The sequence below is a fragment of the Schistocerca nitens genome, chromosome 4, assembly GCF_023898315.1.
Source record: "Schistocerca nitens isolate TAMUIC-IGC-003100 chromosome 4, iqSchNite1.1, whole genome shotgun sequence".
Taxonomy (NCBI): domain Eukaryota; kingdom Metazoa; phylum Arthropoda; class Insecta; order Orthoptera; family Acrididae; genus Schistocerca; species Schistocerca nitens.
This window is the reverse complement of record NC_064617.1, coordinates 487,432,149-487,453,942: the sequence shown is the minus strand read 5'-3', so window position 1 is coordinate 487,453,942 and position 21,794 is coordinate 487,432,149.

Sequence of the window (21,794 nt, the reverse complement as noted above, 5' to 3'; positions counted from 1 at the left end):
CAGGACCACCCCCCAGCCCATGTTAAAAGCTAGAGCCCTCCAGAAGAACAGTATAGATCTTACGATATCACAAAAAGGGCCACACCAGCCGCAAGTTTTAGCGTGAGAGTTTTTCGCGTCTCTGCTACGTTGCAAACGTTAAAAACATTGCCCCACCACGCAAAAGTAACCGCCAGGACTACCCCCCAGCCCATGTTAAAAGATAGAGCCCTCCAGAAGAACAGTATAGATCTTAAGATAACAAAATGGTTCAAATGGCTCTGAGCACTATGGGACTCAACTTCTGAGGTCATTAGTCCCCTAGAACTTAGAACTAGTTAAACCTAACTAACCTAAGGACATCACAAACATCCATGCCCGAAGCAGGATTCGAACCTGCGACCGTAGCGGTCTTGCGGTTCCAGACTGTAGCGCCTTTAACCGCACGGCCACTTCGGCCGGCTTAAGATAACACTAAAAGGGCCACACCCGCTGTAAGTTTTAGCGTGAGACTTTTTCGCGTCTCTGTTACGTTGCAAACTTTAAAAACATTGCCCCACCACGAAAAGTATAACGTTTCTCATTTGATAGACAGAATTTTTGTAGGCAGAGCTTAAGGTTAACATTGAGACCCAGATTGGTCAGATGAAAACACAGCCAGATAGTTTTTTTAACCAACTTCGGTAAATTGTAGTAAGGAGAAGTTAGAAAAGAGTTGCTTGCGAGACGGCGAGCTGTATGGAGCTGCGCCGGCCGCCGCCCCCTGACGAACACCGACAAGGTAATGAACGCACGCGATGCCGCATTTTTGAGCGCATAAGGCTTCACTCAGAACTGCAGAAGTCTCATCTGTTACATCCCCTTTTTACATAATACTAGTGTCGATCGTCAATTGAAGCTCATGGTATTCACATTTGCTACGCTAGCCGTATAACGTATAATGTATAACGTTAAAATCTGAAACACGATGATTTTTCTGTTATATAATTATTGAGAAGCCACATCAGCCACTGTAATTTACGACAAGTTAGATAAGTACTTAAAGATAATTGAGGGTCACTGTAGACCATTTTGATAGTTTTCTCTTTTGTGAAACTTAATTTAAACCTAGATTATAGATGTGATATGGCATAGGACATCCTTCGATCCATTGTAGAACTTGGAAACCCACTCAGGGAATATTCGTTCACATTTTTGTTGAACGCAGTTGGTTTTTATCATCCTGTATTAAAATATTTCCTTTTATCAATAGTGCAATTTATAAACAATGTTTTGTGAGTAGAATAAAATTTCCAATGGTAAATTTAACTGCTTTTTCGACGTTATTTTACCAGCTAACTAAAAATAGGAAAGCCTTGAACCTCTTCCACTAAATTTAGTTAGTATTAAGATTCTTTTACAGGGAGTGCAGTGGAGCTGACGCTGAAATCATTAAGGATTTGATTATATCATCGCTAGTCTCACTGAACTCTTCTGAACTCTACATGTCATGTGTGGTCTGGCGTCTCCTTACCAGAAACAGGTCCGAGGTTCAAACTAGTCAATTCCCTAAAAAACACGCTCAGAGCGTCGTTGCGCGAAAGTGGTAGGGAGACACGACTTAGAACACACAGACACCACGCAGGATGTTAGAAACCAAACTGAGGAGTTAGCACTCCCCCCCCCCCCACATCATCCCAGCAATGATAGTGAAACTTGAATTACGTAAACAAATATTTGTGGATACCTGTCTGGCAGGACTGATCTGGTTTCACGCGGAATTGACAAGCAATCAGGGTGTGGCACTCACTACACCAAATAGTCTTAACTAACCAGCTTCTACACCTTCAGCAGTAGAAGTCTGTGGATGGCTTTGCAGATAAGGGTGGCTTATAGTTAAAGTGCCAAGCTTTCCCCTACCCTCACCCTTTCTCACAGGATCAAAGAGAAACAAGCTTAACTTCATTGCCCAACCAAATAGCTTTTAATATTAGGCTTCTTTTGGTTCTGTTCGCCATATGGATTGGATCATCATGAAATACCAGAGATAGCAGGCATTAATCAGGCCTCCCAGGCAGAATAAAAAGATACATAATTGCTGATAACGTGTACAACACAATATTTATATAAATAAACTCTTTCTAAGTGATAAGTGAGTGGCGTCACTGATAGACTCGTAAATAACTATGGAAAAATCAGAGTAAGTACACATACAACACATTGCTATAATCAATTACCACAGCTCATTATTATAACTAAATACACTGGTATCTGGAAGGCATTATTTAATAAGAAATAAATTCTTCATTGTACCTGCTGTAAACACACACTGACTAAGATCTTATCCCTCAATTATCGAATAACACTTAACATTCCAAAGGTACACACATAAATAATGACCCAAACAACTAGCACACAGACTAACTGCATACAGGCACATTAGCTACCAGTAACTATTGGAAAACATTCTAGATATACCTGATAAACGTAAACTCCCCACCGTCCTCCACTGAAGTGTACATAAACCACGTATCACATGACTGGCTGGAGATTGATCGAGATACAGGAAATACATCCTGTCTACAGCAGACTCTGTGGCTATGAGGAAGCCTCTGGCAATCGCCATCTGGGAACAACTGAAACTCCATGGTCGTTTCCCCTTAACTTGCAAATCTTGGATGTCACATGTATATTAGACCGATAATGGCCAAGCATTCCATACATCGATATGAAGTGCACATCTGATGTTACAAATAACACTCTTAAAAGCCAGCCACCAGGAGCATAGCCCATGCATGGAGACAGAAAGCCTTGTGTGCTCTTCAAAGCAGTCATTGATATCCTAAGATGAAATACGTTTGTGAAATGTGAATATGATATTATATCATCTGTATTGTTTCTGATATAAAAACTGAAATTGGAGTGAATTGCGACTGAAACCCAGATCGCCCACTGATTGCGACCAGTAGCCTTGACCACTTCGGCTATCCATGCACTCCTCTTGAACCAATCCAGACTTCTACGTGTGCTGGCATAAGCCGTCTTCAGCACACTGGTCGGCAAAGAGGTTGCAAGAAGATCGATAACAGGCGCTGAATCAAGCACGCCTATCAGGAGAGAGGCCAAAGACAGGCTCGCAAGCAACATGTCGCAACGCCGTCTCGACCACTAGTATTTTAAATGATGACTAACTGACAACCTCAGCTGCTGATAGGTGTTGTTGTTATACCTCGATGTGGACAGCTGAAAATGTGTGCCCCGACCGGGACTCGAACCCGGGATCTCCTGCTTACATGGCAGACGCTCTATCCATCTGAGCCACCGAGGACACAGATGAATAGCGCGACTGCAGGGACTTATCCCTTGCACGCTTCCCGTGAGACTCACATTCCCAACTGTCCACAATTCTACATATGTACTGTACCTTATAGACATTTGCCCACCCACTCATTACTCGCGCACGCGCTGGCGATTCCCGTAAGAGTTAGGGCAACCTGTGCGCATTCGCACAGACAAAGGTCAATGGCTGGGTAGCCTTTAACTATATATACAAAGACAGTAACTTGTTCTCGAAAGAACAGTTATTGTTGATGACCGTGCAGCTTTTCTCTGAAAAGGTATAACAACAACACCTATCAGCAGCTGAGGTTGTCAGTTAGTCATCATTTATTTCAGAGAAAAGCTGCACGGTCATCAACAATAACTGTTCTTTCGAGAACAAGTTACTGTCTTTGTATAACTAGTATTTTAAATCGACGCCGCGGACTGGGGGCCCTGTCAGCAAAAACAAAGTCGCAGTCTGTCGCAGTTACAATTGCAGTAGTGGTCAGATCAATTACTACCTCAGTCACTATTCTAGTTGACGTCTCCCAGTTTACATTACTGGCTATGGGAGTGTAGTGTTTATACTGGGACTTTTCTTCACCAGCAGTGAGGCTAACATGGACTATTACAGAAGAGCTTGAACCACAACACATGGAAGCTTAAAGATAAGCAGATTCGGCCACCAAACAGCATCCTCTCCCTTGCTCCCCATAGTACAAGACACTACAGAGGCGACGACGACACAAAACTATTGGTCGTACTGTATACAACCCATAGTCCTAGTACACTGTTTGTGTGTCCTGCGCAGGGAGAGATATTGTTTTCTCGCCCATTTGCCTCAGTTTGACATGAAATGCAATTAGTGCAGTGACAGTGTCTCTACAGTTCAACGCAAATGAACTGTTCTTTTCCAGAAATAATTTCACAGTCCGCTTTGAAGCAACCTCACACATTATAGCATTTTTTACATTGTTTCTTAGCAACGTGCATTAACCACTGTATCTAAACAGCGCCTAATTGCTGACAGCATAATTAATCAAGCAAAATTAGAAAATTACCACTAAAATTCCGAGTAGGGCACTGTTAATGTCCATATATGTACAAGGATAATTCAAATGAAAACCTTATAAGTGATTTAACATTTTTAATTGCAAAAATGAACAAAAACTTACATGTCATTTTTCGACATAGTCTCCCCGAAACTAAATCCACATATTCGGAAGTACATAGATACCATGATAAAAGAATTCCTTTGGTTATATACACTGCTGGCCACCGTAAATGCAACACCAAGAAAGACAAGAGGTAGCATAACAAAATTTATTTTGTAGATAACATGTTGACAAAGTATCAAATGATTACGTTTACAGACGTCTGTGACATGTGGTTCCTGCCAGAATCAGTAGCCAGAGTAGCCGCCATTGTTGGAGATCACCGCTGCCACACGTCTCGGCATTGAGTCAAAGAGACGTTGGATGTGTTCCTGGGGTACAGCAGCCCAAGCAGCTTCCACACGTTGCCAAAGATCATCTGGTGTGGCAGCTGGGGATGTAATCTGGGTCACTCGTTGAGCAACCATGGACCACATGTTTTCTATCGGCGAAAGATCCGGAGAGCGAGCCGGCCAGGGTAGCAATTCAATCTGGTTATTGACGAAGAACCTTTGGACAATGCGTGCCACTTGTGGTCGCGCATTATCCTGTTGAAATATGGCTGTGGCCGAGCCCTGAAGGTAAGGAAGGACAACTGGCTCCAGCACCTCGGATATGTAGCGCCGGCTATTTAAAGTACCGGCAATGCGTACTAGAGGCGTGCGAGAGTAATATCCAATAACCACATGTCACAGACGTCTGTGACATGTGGTTCCTGCCAGAATCAGTAGCCAGAGTAGCCGCCATTGTTGGAGATCACCGCTGCCACACGTCTCGGCATTGAGTCAAAGAGACGTTGGATGTGTTCCTGGGGTACAGCAGCCCAAGCAGCTTCCACACGTTGCCAAAGATCATCCGGTGTGGCAGCTGGGGATGTAATCTGGGTCACTCGTTGAGCAACCATGGACCACATGTTTTCTATCGGCGAAAGATCCGGAGAGCGAGCCGGCCAGGGTAGCAATTCAATCTGGTTATTGACGAAGAACCTTTGGACAATGTGTGCCACTTGTGGTCGCGCATTATCCTGTTGAAATATGGCTGTGGCCGAGCCCTGAAGGTAAGGAAGGACAACTGGCTCCAGCACCTCGGATATGTAGCGCCGGCTATTTAAAGTACCGGCAATGCGTACTAGAGGCGTGCGAGAGTAATATCCAATACCGCCCCATACCATAATACCCGGTCCAAGACCAGTGTGGCGGTGCATAATGCAGCTGTCCAGCATCCTCTCTCCACGGTGTCTCCACACTCGAATCCGACCATCGTGGTGCTGCAGACAGAAGCGTGCCTCGTCAGTAAAGACAACGTCATTCCATTCTGCCGTCCACATCCGTCTGTCATCACACCATTGGCGACGGAGACGTCTGTGGTTCTGCGTCAATGGTAGACGAAGCAATGGACGTCTTGCGGACAGACCACTCTGCTGTAAACGGCGTCGAATGGTACGCGCAGACACTGGATGATGCGTTACAGACGCAATGTGCTGTGCTATGGTTCGGGATGTCACTGAGCGATCCGTCACTGCCATGCGCACAATTTTCCTATCAGCACGTGCAGTGGTGCACCTAGGTGAATGCGATCGACCACGTCGGTCCGTCGTACCCTCCTGCATCCTACGGTCACATATCCGCATTACAGTTGTTTGGTTTCGTCCAACACGACTAGCGATTTCTCTGTATGATAATCCACAATCTCGGTAAGCCACTATCCTTCCTCTGTCGAACTCGGATATTTGACCAAATGATGTTCGCTGTTGTCTACGAGGCATAACTGATCGTCTTGTGAAACAACCACAAGGTAAACACACGTGCCGAACGTACACTCGTCGAAATCTCCAAGCCTTAAATGGCGCTATGAGGTGGCGCCACAGGCGCGCGTGATGTGCTTCTGCGCTGAAATTTTAATCAGTTGCATATCTCATCGCTGCAAACTCATGGTGTAAATTTCACTTGATTCGGATGCTTCCTTCAGGGTGTTGCATTTACGGTGGCCAGCAGTGTATGTAGCCAGTCTTGCACCATAGTTTCACCTTTTTATGACTTCTGAAAGGCCTTCCTTACATTGCTTCTTTGAGTCCACTGAACAAATGAAAGTCACTAGGAGTAAGGTCGGGTGAATAAGGAGGATCTACCAGACATTTAGATTAAATTTCCTGAATAGTCTGAACTGTCTTACAGGCTGTATGCAGTTGACCATTGTCATGCTATAGCAATACTCCTGAAGTTCTTATCACTTACTCCTGATTGCAGAGTGAAGTTGCTTTTTCAGCATGTCTCAATAAGAAGTACCGGTTACCATCACTCCCTTATCCATGTAATGCTCCATTTGCATCCCAGAAGAGAATAAGCATGGCTATTCCAGCAGATGGTTGAGTGTGGAATTTGTTTGGTGGCTCCATTCATTGCTTGCCCTTTCCGTTTCTAGTTGGTGACACAGTCTCATTGCCTGTAACAATTTTTCCCAGAAATATATCACATTTGACGTGGAAACGATGAAAATGTTCTTCACAGGCACTGATGCGACAGTCTTTCAATTCGGCACTCAACTGACGTGTCACCCATCCTGCAGACACTTTATTGAAGAGCAGTACATTGTGAACGATATTCTGCGCTTAATCAATACTAATCTTAGTTCAGAGTTATGCGTCTGTTTTCTTTTACAAGCTCCTCCACTAACGCAGTTTTTTCGTCTGTCACTACGCGTGAGCCTGTCCTGGTCTTGGAGCATCCTCCGCTTTGACACGTCCTGCACCACTCGTACACTTTCTGCAACGACAAACACGAAACACCATACTACACTGCCGATTGGTTTGACATCTCCACCACACAAAAAACCCATCACAGGTTGCTGCTCAACCTCGGTGCATGTTGACAGCAGAGCGGCCATCTTGTTGAGGACGCTGTTGCTTTCTTCTTCTACATTGTAGCATCCCTCTGCCACCTGTCGGCTACTTTCTGAACCTAGATGTATACTAGTACCACCTACGAACTCCAATACATAATTTTTCTTAATTTTATAGAACTTTTAATGTTTTCATTTGAATCACTCTCATATTTCAACTGGTATCTCGCAGGGTATTTCCGAGGAAATCACATGTACAGGAAGGCAATGGAGCATCAAATTTTTCGTTTGTCTTGACACAGTGGCATTAGTTTAATCTATATTTTATTTTAAAGTGGTAATTCCTTCCGTTTTCATATACTACATACATTGCCTTAAAAAGTGAAGCTCCCAGAAGAGAGGAGGGAACGGTTTAACACTTTCCACACTGAGAGGGAATGTAAGCCCACAACTGCTGTAACTGATCCTTTGTATCCTGGATATTGGCATTAGGGCGGAGTTGTCATCAGAGCTGGTTCCACACATGTTCTATCACGGACGTGTCTGGCAATTTTTCAGGCTGTAGGAGTATGTCAGCATCACACAGGTAGCCCATAGAGTCCCGTTCCATATGTGGACGAACATTGTCCAATTGAAACTTGCACATCGATACTGTCACATGGGACATAACATGAGACCACAGGATGTTCGCGACATACAATTGTAGAGTCAGAGCTCCCTCAGTCACTACCAGCTGTAGCCTGTAGTCACACCCGGTGGCTCCCTACACCCTAATACCAGCAGTAACATCACTTTGACTATCCATAGCATGGGAAGAATTGGACCTCTCCCCATCCAGGTATTGCACAAACCCGATACATTGCTGAACACAATGCGAAGCCATTTAGCAGCAGTCCATACTTCCCGGTCATGACACCACTCTAAAAGCAGACGTTTATATTTCCGTGTTAACAGTAGCCAACACGAGGGGCGGTAATTCCCCAGTCCGGCTACTGCCAGTCTCCAGCCAACGATGCGATGTGATACAGAATGCTGCATGGAGTTCATTCCTTTTCCCTCTGATGACTGGAGGCGAAGGGGTTCCGATACGCTTGGTGCACAATAAGGCGATCGTCAATTGTTGTGGTCAGGCATGACCGACCGGATCCTTGACGAGCAATCCTGACGTTACATTCTCATGCAGTCCTACAGCGGACTACTGTCACATCCGATTAGATCAGCCAGCCAAATGGAGACCCACAATGAAGCCTCTTTCAAACATTTTAGGTAATGATACTTACGTATCACACGAGTACACGACGGCTCCGTGTCCCTCACAGTGACCACTCAACATACGACTTTGGTCGCGCCCTTTTATACTCTATCAAGAGTACTAACGCTACTAAACATTAACAACACTAAACGCACTCCGGTGGCCTGTCACAGAGAACTGAAACTGTAAACGTTTACACACAGGCCAGTGGTGTGCACGTGTACAAAGCTACATTTCACATCCGGCCAATTTTTTTGGACGTTTCACCGTTTTTGTCAGGCACTGCAATTGAGAGAAACAGTAAAGAATAAACTAGGACACTTTTGTCTCTCTCTCTCTGTCTTTCTCTTTATTTGAAATTTCTCTTTACTTCACCTCTATCTTCTCCTTTGTCCATCTTGTAAGCGTCCCACTCTCCCTTCACTTACAGCTGCATTCAGTGTTCACTGTGTAGTACTAGCCTTTAAGTCTTTAAACCGTCAATCTCCTTCACACACAATATACATCTTCCGTACCACACTTCCATTCTGCTTACATTTTTAAATAAATATTCTACATATCATGATGGATAAAATCCTCATAGTACACAAATAACAGTCATAGTTAACAGAAAAATGTTGCTTGAAATGAACACCGAGACAGGCAGTTAAGCTGGTATCCCTAAACGCACAAAAGTATACATTCATGTGTAGTAGTGGTACAGTATTTAGCCGGTTGCATACGAAAGTGAAAATATGGCGAAAATAACGTGCAAATCTAGGAATACCTGACATACACACAGAGGGTACTTCCGGATATTAACGGAAAAAAACAAAAAAAAACGGATTAAATCCATAACGTGAAAGAAGCTTCCTTCAAAAGCTTATAAACGAGCTCGTTTTAAATTTATAATCAAACCAAAATTGTACATATGTTCCGGTCCACACTACTAATGATGATCTAACACACCAAAACAAAATGTGTGTGTTGTGAAAGAAATAGCACCGAGCTCATTACCTTATACATTTAGATCTAGATCTACATTTGTATTCCAAAAGTTGCCTTACGGTAGCACAGGGAAATTGGTCTACCTCTGTCACTGCCACCCTCTCTCTTTTTCCCGTTCCAGTCCAGAATGGTCCGCGAGGAGAAAGGTTGCTGGTAAACCTCGGCGTGAGACCGAATCTCTCTAAATTTCCCTTCGTGGTCTTTCTAGGAGGTATATGCAGCAGTAAGCACTATAGCAGCCAGTTAAGCTGGTACCTCTAAACACACAAAACTGTCTAATGATGGTGTAGTATTTTAACAGCTGCAAACGAAAGTGATAATATGGCAAAAATAACGTGGAAAAGCTTTGAGGAATGAGCAGATAATCGAGTTGGTAAAACAATGAGGGCTAGTAGAAATCCTAGGGTAACAGAAGAGGTTTTGAATTTAATTGATGAAAGGGAAAAATATAAAAATGCACTGAATGAAGGCATGGAAAAAAGGAATACAAACGTCTCAAAAATGAGATCCACAGGAAGCGCAAAACGGCTAAGCAGGAATGGCTAGAGGACTGATGTAAGGATGTAGAGGCATCTATCACTAGGAGTAAGACAAATACTGCCTACAGGAAAATTAGAGAGACCTCGGAGAAAAGAGAACCACCTGTATGAATATCAAGAGCTCAGCTGGAAAACCATTTCCAAGCAAAGAAGGGAAAGCAGAAAGGTGGAAGGAGTATATAAAGGGTATACACCAGGGTGATGTACTGGAGGGCAATATTATGGAAATGGAAGATGACGTAGATGAAGATGAAATGGGTGATATGATACTGAGGGAAGAGTTTGACAGAGCACTGAAAGACTTAAGTCCAAACAAGGCCCCGGGAGTAGACAACATTCCATTAGAACTACTACTAGCCTTGGGAGAACCACCCCTGACAAAATTCTACCCTCTGGTGACCAAGATGTACGAAACACGCGAAGTATCCTCAGACTTCAAGAAGAATATAATAATTCCAATCCCAAAAAAAGCAGGTATTGACAGGTGTGAAAATTATCGAACCATCAGTTTAATAAGGCACGGCTGCAAAATACTACCACGAATTCTTTTCAGACGAATGGAAAAACTAGTAGAAGCTGATCTTGGGGATGATCAGTTTGGATTCCGTAGAACTGTTGGAACACATGAGGCAATACTGAGCCTACGACTTATCTGAGAAGCTAGATTAAGGAAAGGCAAACCTACGTTTCTGACATTTGTAGGTTTAGAGAAAGCTTTTGACATTGTTGTCTAGAATTGTCTCTTTCAAATTCTGAAGGTGGCAGGGGTCAAATATAGCGAACGTCTAGCCATTTACAGTTTGTACAGAAACCAGATGGCAGTTATACGAATTGAGCGGCACGAAAGGAAGCAGTTGTTGAGAAGGGGTTGAGACAGGGCTGTAGCCTATCCCCGATGTTATTTAACCTGTATAATGGACAGGCAGTAAAGGAAACAAAAGAGAAATTTAGAGTGGTAATTAAAATCCATGAAGAAGAAATAAAAACTTTGAGGTTTGCCGATGAGATTGTAATTCTGCCAAAGACAGCAAAGGACCTGGAAGAGCAGTTGAAAGGGATGGACAGTGTCTTAAAAGGAGGATATAAGATGAACATCAACACAAGCAAAACGAGGATAATGAAATGTAGTAGAATTAAATCAGCTGGGCCGGCCGCGGTGGTCTCGCGGTTCTAGGCGCGCAGTCCGGAACCGTGCGACTGCTACGGTCGCAGGTTCGAATCCTGCCTCGGGCATGGATGTGTGTGATGTCCTTAGGTTAGTTAGGTTTAAGTAGTTCTAAGTTCTAGGGGACTGATAACCACAGCAGTTGAGTCCCATAGTGCTCAGAGCCATTTGAACCATTTGATTTAAATCAGCTGATACTGAGGGAATTAGATTAGGAAATGAGATACTTAAAGTAGTAGATAAGTTTTGCTATTTGCGTAGAAAAGTAACTGACGATGGTCGAAGCAGAGAGGATATAAAATGTAGACTGGCAATTGCAAGGGAAGCATTCCTGACGAAGAGAAATTTGTTAACATCAAGTATAGATTTAAGTGTCAGGAAGTCTTTTCTGAAAGCATTTGTATGGAGTGTAGTGAAACATGGACGATAAATAGTTTAGACAAGAAGAGAATAGAGGGTTTCGAAATGTGTTGCCACAGAAGAGTGCTGAAGATTAGATGGATAGATCACGTAACTAAAGAAGAGATATTGAATAGAATCGGGGAGAAAAGGAATTTGTTGCACGACGACTAGAAAAAGGGATCGGTTGATAGGACATGTTCTGAGGCATCAATGGATCACCAGTTTAGTGTTGGAGGGCAGCGTGGGGGATAAAATTCGCAGAGGGAGACCAAGAGATGAATATACTAAGCAGATTCAGAAGGATGTAGGTTGCCGTAGGTACTGTGAGATGAAGAAGCTTGCACAGGATAGGGTAGCATGGAGAGCTGCATCAACCCTGTCTCTGGATTGAAGTCCACAATTACAAACAAGCGCTATAGAGGTTGATTCATCTAGGAATGTGTTGGCTCAGTGTTTTACCCGTAGACCGCGCAATAAAGTGCAACTCCTCTCATGAAGCTTTTGCCACCGCAGAAGGATCAGAATTTTCGTGACGGCTTTGCGTTTACTAAACGAATTTTGCAACGAAATGCGCTGCTCGTTCTTGGAGCTTCCCAATTTCCTCTATCAGTCCTATCTGGAAAAAGCCTTATACTGACAAGCTACACTGAAGTCTTGGTCACATCAGTGTTTTTTAAGCTACCTCCTTCGTGACTTGATTATACTGCCTAAGGATTCTTCTAACGACTCTCAGTCTGGCGTGACTTTCCTACGATTATTTCTACATGGCTCTTCCGCTTTAAACCGTTCCGTATCAATGCTACCACAGATGCAAGGATTCATCAAGTAGATGTACAGAGGTCAGGCACTTGTAAGCCAATATTGGATGGAGTTTCCATGCTTTTTTCCACTTTTCATTTGTTCCTCGATCTATATTTAAACATCAGAGCGGACGCAGATATCCGTGGATATATCCATGCATTGCTACAGAATATTGACCTCGAGAATACAATCCTGTACCAACGTGGATATCTGAGGCTATCCGCTGTAAAAATTACTTTGCGGTCAAAAGTTAAAGGAAAGTTCGTGTATTACAATTTTCAATTATTTTGCATTACAAGCTAGCGTTAATATTCGTTATTATTTTTTTAAGTTACTTTCATCACCCATTCATGGCAGAGTGCAGCTATATTAGATCCGATGAGCAGTATCGCGGAAAGGGTAGACGTGCCGTTGACATTTACTAGAGCTATACATGGCGACATGACCTTCTGGCTCATTTTTGTAATTTTTGCTTATGCATCCCGTTTCTGTCGTAGGAACAGCTTACTTACGTCTGAGTGTTTCCTTTTGCGTTTGTACTACGTTCCCACATAACCACTCCAGATACATGTTCGAACTGCCACAAAGCGACATGAAGACTTTCCTACGGCAGTCCATCTATTGATATCTTCGTTTCATGGTCTGAGACCTCAGTGATGCTATGAATTTTTCTCTTATAAATATACAGCCGGAAAAATGCCAAAGTCTCAAGGACCAGGTAATTTTATTGACGAGTGAGAAGACAGGTAGTTCGTCCTTGTAGGAGTATGTGATAAAATTCAGACTAAATGAAACACCCATGTCACAATAAAGGTTTCCCAAAGAATAGCATCAACACACAGTGCACTCCCCTTCGGCGGCAACGCAAGCGCGTATTCTTCAAGGCAAACGGTCAAGAAAGTACCGAAAGGTATCCTGCAATACATTGTCCCAAGCACCTTGTGCCTTTTGTCGTAATTCAGCAATGGTTCTTGCAGACCCTGGAGAGCGAGTACGCTCTCGCATCATTATCCTACATACATATTCAGTTGGCGAGAGACCTAGTGATCTTGTTGGCAGAGCAGTTGTTTTACACCTCGAAGAGCACATTTAGACGCAGCAGCCGCATGTGGACGTTCATTGTCCTGCTGGAAAATGACATCACTTACCCGTCAAAGAAACGGCAGTACGATGGGGATAACAGTCTGTGTAATGTAGTGGGCACTGGTTGCTATAGTCTGCAGAAACATAAAATGTTGTAACAGATGGCCTCGTGCACCACGAAGCTCGGGAAGGGACCTGTGTGTCGAGGGCGAAGGCAGTCTGGAACAGGCAGCTCACCTGCTCTACACTATACGCTTGTCCGCCCATCAACTCGCATACAGACAGAACCTGGTCCCATCACCTAATACTACAGAACACCATCCCATTGTGGAGTTAACTCTTCAATGACGTCAAAATAGATGCGCTTGTCAGTGTCGTGGTATCAGTGGTAGCCTGGCTAGACGCACACGTGATCTTAATCCTGCTGCAAGCGTACTGTTCCCAATGGTCCCTAATATCACAGCAGGTGCAACATGTGGCAGGATTTCGCCCTTGCATGGTGTTCGGTCAGCTACCGCTGCTCGCAAAAGGTTCAAATGGCTCTGAGTACTATGGGACTTAACTTCTGAGGTCATTAGTCCACTAGAACTTAGAACTACTTAAACCTAACTAACCTAAGGACATCACACACATCCATGCCCGAGGCAGGATTCGAGCCCGCGAACGTAGCGGTCGCTTGGTTCCAGACTGTAGCGCCCAGGACCGCTCGGCCACACCGACCGGCACGCTGCCCGCACTCTGGGCAGATATCTACATGCGTCTGTATTACATGGAGGTGCGGAACGTGGTCTACAGGTGTGGAAAAGATTCATATACAACTGTATAAAGCAGCAACACAGCACCGATACATTGTGTCCATATTAACTTTGTCGATATGTCCATACAGCTCCCCGCAGTCCAACGATGCGACCCAGATCAGATGGCTGAGGCTATTCACCAGGAATACATAATAATCGGTGGGGCATCATTGTACCCTAGAATGAATGCTGCAAACACTACTCGCCGCTAAACTCAGCACAGTTACTGCCTGGAGAGTCAAAACGGAGGGAGCCCAGGCAGGCCTCCTGAGCGCCATCTGATCGCCGACGATCGTGACAAATGAATAACTAACACCAAAACCCCTCAATGTGCACATGTTTTACTCTGCTGCAACTGAACACAGTCCAGCAGTGTACACTCCTGGAAATGGAAAAAAGAACACATTGACACCGGTGTGTCAGACCCACCATACTTGCTCCGGACACTGCGAGAGGGCTGTACAAGCAATGATCACACGCACGGCACAGCGGACACACCAGGAACCGCGGTGTTGGCCGTCGAATGGCGCTAGCTGCGCAGCATTTGTGCACCGCCGCCGTCAGTGTCAGCCAGTTTGCCGTGGCATACGGAGCTCCATCGCAGTCTTTAACACTGGTAGCATGCCGCGACAGCGTGGACGTGAACCGTATGTGCAGTTGACGGACTTTGAGCGAGGGCGTATAGTGGGCATGCGGGAGGCCGGGTGGACGTACCGCCGAATTGCTCAACACGTGGGGCGTGAGGTCTCCACAGTACATCGATGTTGTCGCCAGTGGTCGGCGGAAGGTGCACGTGCCCGTCGACCTGGGACCGGACCGCAGCGACGCACGGATGCACGCCAAGACCGTAGGATCCTACGCAGTGCCGTAGGGGACCGCACCGCCACTTCCCAGCAAATTAGGGACACTGTTGCTCCTGGGGTATCGGCGAGGACCATTCGCAACCGTCTCCATGAAGCTGGGCTACGGTCCCGCACACCGTTAGGCCGTCTTCCGCTCACGCCCCAACATCGTGCAGCCCGCCTCCAGTGGTGTCGCGACAGGCGTGAATGGAGGGACGAATGGAGACGTGTCGTCTTCAGCGATGAGAGTCGCTTCTGCCTTGGTGCCAATCATGGTCGTATGCGTGTTTGGCGCCGTGCAGGTGAGCGCCACAATCAGGACTGCATACGACCGAGGCACACAGGGCCAACACCCGGCATCATGGTGTGGGGAGCGATCTCCTACACTGGCCGTACACCACTGGTGATCGTCGAGGGGACACTGAATAGTGCACGGTACATCCCAACCGTCATCGAACCCATCGTTCTACCATTCCTAGACCGGCAAGGGAACTTGCTGTTCCAACAGGACAATGCACGTCCGCATGTATCCCGTGCCACCCAACGTGCTCTAGAAGGTGTAAATCAACTACCCTGGCCAGCAAGATCTCCGGATCTGTCCCCCATTGAGCATGTTTGGGACTGGATGAAGCGTCGTCTCACGCGGTCTGCACGTCCAGCACGAACGCTGGTCCAGCTGAGGCGCCAGGTGGAAATGGCATGGCAAGCCGTTCCACAGGACTACATCCAGCATCTCTACGATCGTCTCCATGGGAGAATAGCAGCCTGCATTGCTGCGAAAGGTGGATATACACTGTACTAGTGCCGACATTGTGCATGCTCTGTTGCCTGTGTCTATGTGCCTGTGGTTCTGTCAGTGTGATCATGTGATGTATCTGACCCCAGGAATGTGTCAATAAAGTTTCCCCTTCCTGGGACAATGAATTCACGGTGTTCTTATTTCAATTTCCAGGAGTGTATTTACACTGAAGAGCCAAAATCTCGTATACCTGCCTAATATCGTGTAGGGCTCTCGCGAGCACGCAGAAGTGCCACAATGCTATGTGGCATGAACTCGACTAATGTCTCAAATAATGCTGGAAAGAATTGACACCAAAAATTCTGCAGGGCTGTCCATAAATCAGTAAGAGTACGAGGGGATGGAGATCTCTTCTGAACAGCACGTTTCAAACTTCCTGGCAGATTAAAACTGTGTACCCGACTGCACACTCCGCTGCCGAGTGAAAATCTCATTCTGGAAAGCACGTTTCAAGATATGCTCAATAATGTTCATGTCTGGGGAATTTGGTGGCTAGGGGAACGGCTTAAACTCAGAAGAGTGTTCCTGAAGCCACTCTGTACCAATTCTGGACGTGTGCAGTATCGCATTGTCCTGCTTGAATTGTCCGATTTCGTCGGAATGTACAATTGACATGAATGGATGCAGGTGATCAGACAGGATGCTTATGTACGTGTCAGCAGTCAGAGTTGTATCTAGAGGTCAAGGTGTCCCATACTGTTTCAGCGCCACACACCCCACACCATTACAGAGCCTCCACCAGCTTGAACAATCCCCTGCTGACATTCAGGGTCAATGGATTCATGAGGTTGTCTCCGTACCCGAACACGTCCATCCGCTCGATACAATTTGAAACGAGACTCGATCGACCAGGCAACATGTTTGCAGTCATCAACAGTCAAATGTCGATGCCAACGGGCTCACGCGAGGCGTAAGGCTTTGTGCCGTGCAGTCATCGAGGGTACACGAGCCGTCCTTCGGCTCCGAAAGTGCATATCGATGATGTGTCTTTGAATGGTTCGCACGCTGACACTTGTTGACGGCCCAGCACTGAAATCTGCAGCAATTTGCGGAAGGGTTGCACTTCTGTCACGTTGAACGTTTCTCGTGAGTCGTTGGCGTCGTTCTTGCAGGATCTTTTTCCGGCCGCAGCGATGTCGGAGATTTGATGTTGTACCAGCTTCCTGATATTAACGGTACAGTCGTGAAATGGTCGTACGGGAAAATTCCCACTTCATGGTTACCTCTGAGATCCTGTGTCCCGTCGCTTGTGCGCCGACTATAATACCACGTTCAGTCTCACTTAAATCTTGATAACCTGCCATTGTACCTGCATTAACCGATCTAACAACTGCACCAAACACTTGTTTTATACAGGCGTTGCGACCGCAGCGTCGTATTCTGCCTGTTTACTTATTCCTGTATTTGAATACGCATGCCTATACCAGTTTCTTTGGCACTTCAGTGTATATATACGCAATGCAACGCCTATTACACTTTTTGGTGTACTAAAGCTCATTTGACAAACGAACTCTATGGCCGACATTTAAGGGCATACATGTTGCGACAACTTGTAACATGACCTTATTTAACTTCTCAAAATTCAGTAACATTTCAGCAGAAAAATTCATGAATTCCCTCTCTGCAATTTTGACAGGAGTTTGCAACGTACAGAATATATATAAAGAGGTATCTTTATCAAAAACCCCATGATCAGCCTAGCCTTCACGTTCTTAATCTAGTTCTGTCGTAGGCAACCTTTTGTGACCCAATGGCCTGATGCAGACTCTTACTTAAGCTCGCGGGTCACCTTGTCATGTGACACGACAACAGCGTTCCTAACGCATAATATAAGAACTATAGCATCCATGACGATACTGTTTATGGGGTAAAGCACCGATGTGAATGACACCCCTTTCCCGATATGCCTCTGTAACAAACACGCGTTTTTGAGATTGCACTCATTTTATGTTCATCCTATCAATGGACGATTACATTCATTTAAGCGTGTGAAGATTGTTTACTAAAGACTTTTGACAGTATCTGTCTTAAAAACTTTCGTTTCAATATTCTGCAACGCCGTTGGTAAGGAAATAATGTCCACGACATGTAAATAAATATAAACGTTTGAATACGGGATGCCAGACATCTTGAAATCTCATAATCGAAAAATAGACTCCCATAATGGGTACTGGTTGCAGCTAATGCATTATAAATTACCCATTTGCAGTATTCTAAAACGTCTATAAAGGACAATAATTATTTGTTATGTCAATAGGAGACAGAATAGGAAAACAAAGTACGGCAGTGAGATATAAAAGCAATTAGCAGTAGCTCTGCGAATTTTGGCCACATGCAGGACATTCGAATGTCCGTAATTTACTGTGTTAATAGCCGCAAACACTATTAGCAAGCAGTTTTTAAATATTTGTACAAACGTGCTTTTGAAGACCGAACACATTGGCATGGGTTGTAGCTGCAACCCTAAATACATTAAAGCACATTTTTGTATTCGTTTTAAAAAGTTTAAATATCTAAATCGCCCCAATATTGGTTTCACAACTCGCCATTCTGTTCTCATAATTTTTCCAGTTTGGCTTCAGTGTGATACAGTCGTGTATTACGCTGAAGCCAAACTGGAAAAATTCGGAGAACAGAGTGACGAGCTGTGAAGCCAATAATACTCTTTCTCACACGCTCAATATGTGTTCGTCATGTGGAGTATGTTGTTGTGGGAATCAGTACCGTTTGTCATTACTTCCAGTGCTGAGAACGCGACAAAACTTGCCCTCAGACGGTCTTCGTATCGACGTACTATCAGAGAAAGCCAGCATTGTCCTGGTACCTACTATAACTGTGCGCCCACGCCCGTACGGCACAACGTCTACCCTGTGCTCAATGTTTATAACGTCATATCCACGGAGCTATGTGTCGTACAATGACATAATATTGTAGGTAAATTCAGCGACATATGTGGATACTGACTGCCAAATGTGTTGCGAATGAGCCGGCCGGTGTGGCCATGCGGTTCTAGGCGCTGCAGTCTGGAACCGAGCGACCGCTACGGTCGCAGGTTCGAATCCTGCCTCGGGCATGGATGTGTGTGATGTCCTTAGGTTAGTTAGGTTTAATTAGTTCTAAGTTCTAGGCGACTGATGACCTCAGAAGTTAAGTCGCATAGTGCTCAGAGCCATTTGAACCATTTTGTTGCGAATGAAATAATCAACAACAAAGTAATAAATTTAAACGTCAGCACGACGCGACTGTTTGTCACGAATCTCAGGGTTTTTCACCTCATATCTTCTGAACTATGTATCGTACAATGATATGTTATTCTATGCACATTCAGTGACATATGTGAGTACTGTATGCTAAATTAATTGTGACTACAGTTAGTGGCAAAGAAGTAATAAATCTAAACCTCATACACGAAGCAGTATTTTTTCGCGCATCTCGTTGTTTACGACGTTAAGTTTCCTGAACTATGGGTCGTACAAGGATATAATTTTGCGCTCACACTGAGTAGTATAAGTGCATTCTGCCTGTAAAATGTGTCATGGATGCAGTTGGTAGTAAAGAAATAATAAATTATAAAGTCATGTCTCATGCAGTTCCTGGTGGCCGAGCGGTTCTAGGCGCTTCAGTCTGGAACCGCGCGACCGCTGCGGTCGCAGGTTCGAATCCTGCCTCGGGCATGGATGTGTGTGATGTCGCTAGATTTAAGTAGTTCTAACTTCTAGGTGACTGATGACCTGAGATGTTAAGTCCCATAGCGATCAGAGCCATTTGTGCCATTTTTATCTCATGCAGTACCGTTACTGCAAGAGCAGCGCAAAAGTAGTAAGCGATAAACATTATTCCTTTCACCATTTTTCAGGGGTTGTCAGCGAGAAAAAGATTTCGTCAAGGTTTGAAATTATGTTTAAAGTCTGTTGCAAACCATTAAATGCTCTCGTTGTCAATTACTGGATAAATGAAGTCTGGGAATTCACGCGTCGTGGGCTACACTCCTTTTTCATTCCAACCACTTTGATAGGTAAGCGGTTCTAACCCTCACAGCAATTGTTTCCCTACAGTAAGGTATGTGTGCACCAAGATTGGTTGAAATCGGTCCAGTGGTTTAGGAGGAGATGCGGAACATAAACACATACATCCTTGTTTATAGCATGTATAGATTGACAATGATACTGAACGTGTGAGAGCCCCTTTAGTTTCGTGTGACTTTACAGCTAATAGGCACGAATAGTTTGTTGTTAGCACTGTACTAAATGGCCGAAACAACTCAAACCCTAGGCAGCAGAGCTCATTAAATCTTTGAACATGCTGCATAGCCAGTAAGAAAGGAGTAATCATGTAGCGATCCGAGAGGGGGTGGAAATTTTTGAAAATGCATCCCGGACGCAGTGCACTGTGAGCGCCTCGTTGCCTCTCCCTCACGAATTTCTTCCGCGGGCCGGATCAAAACCAATCACTGGCCGGATCCTGCCTGCGGGCCGATGGTTGCCCACCCGTGGTCTAATGAATGTGAGTGACGAGGTAAAACTTTGACAGACGAAAATTCAGGCGAAGTGCAAGGATATATACTGCAGTGGCTGTATTGTTCAGAAGTATGATGCAATTTTTCTTCGGACATGCATGTATGTCCTAAGGAACGGGCACTGCGGCGACTACTGCTGTTACGAAATACATGAAGTGTATCCGCAGTTGCGAATATGGACAACGATCAGCTGCTTAATCGAATGATTACAGTGAAAATATATGGCGGACTGGGACTCGAACCTGAATTTCCTGCTTATAACGAGCGGTCACCTTACTACACTCCTGGAAATGGAAAAAAGAACACATTGACACCGGTGTGTCAGACCCACCATACTTGCTCCGGACACTGCGAGAGGGCTGTACAAGCAATGATCACACGCACGGCACAGCGGACACACCAGGAACCGCGGTGTTGGCCGTCGAATGGCGCTAGCTGCGCAGCATTTGTGCACCGCCGCCGTCAGTGTCAGCCAGTTTGCCGTGGCATACGGAGCTCCATCGCAGTCTTTAACACTGGTAGCATGCCGCGACAGCGTGGACGTGAACCGTATGTGCAGTTGACGGACTTTGAGCGAGGGCGTATAGTGGGCATGCGGGAGGCCGGGTGGACGTACCGCCGAATTGCTCAACACGTGGGGCGTGAGGTCTCCACAGTATATCGATGTTGTCGCCAGTGGTCGGCGGAAGGTGCACGTGCCCGTCGACCCGGGACCGGACCGCAGCGACGCACGGATGCACGCCAAGACCGTAGGATCCTACGCAGTGCCGTAGGGGACCGCACCGCCACTTCCCAGCAAATTAGGGACACTGTTGCTCCTGGGGTATCGGCGAGGACCATTCGCAACCGTCTCCATGAAGCTGGGCTACGGTCCCGCACACCGTTAGGCCGTCTTCCGCTCACGCCCCAACATCGTGCAGCCCGCCTCCAGTGGTGTCGCGACAGGCGTGAATGGAGGGACGAATGGAGACGTGTCGTCTTCAGCGATGAGAGTCGCTTCTGCCTTGGTGCCAATCATGGTCGTATGCGTGTTTGGCGCCGTGCAGGTGAGCGCCACAATCAGGACTGCATACGACCGAGGCACACAGGGCCAACACCCGGCATCATGGTGTGGGGAGCGATCTCCTACACTGGCCGTACACCACTGGTGATCGTCGAGGGGACACTGAATAGTGCACGGTACATCCAAACCGTCATCGAACCCATCGTTCTACCATTCCTAGACCGGCAAGGGAACTTGCTGTTCCAACAGGACAATGCACGTCCGCATGTATCCCGTGCCACCCAACGTGCTCTAGAAGGTGTAAGTCAACTACCCTGGCCAGCAAGATCTCCGGATC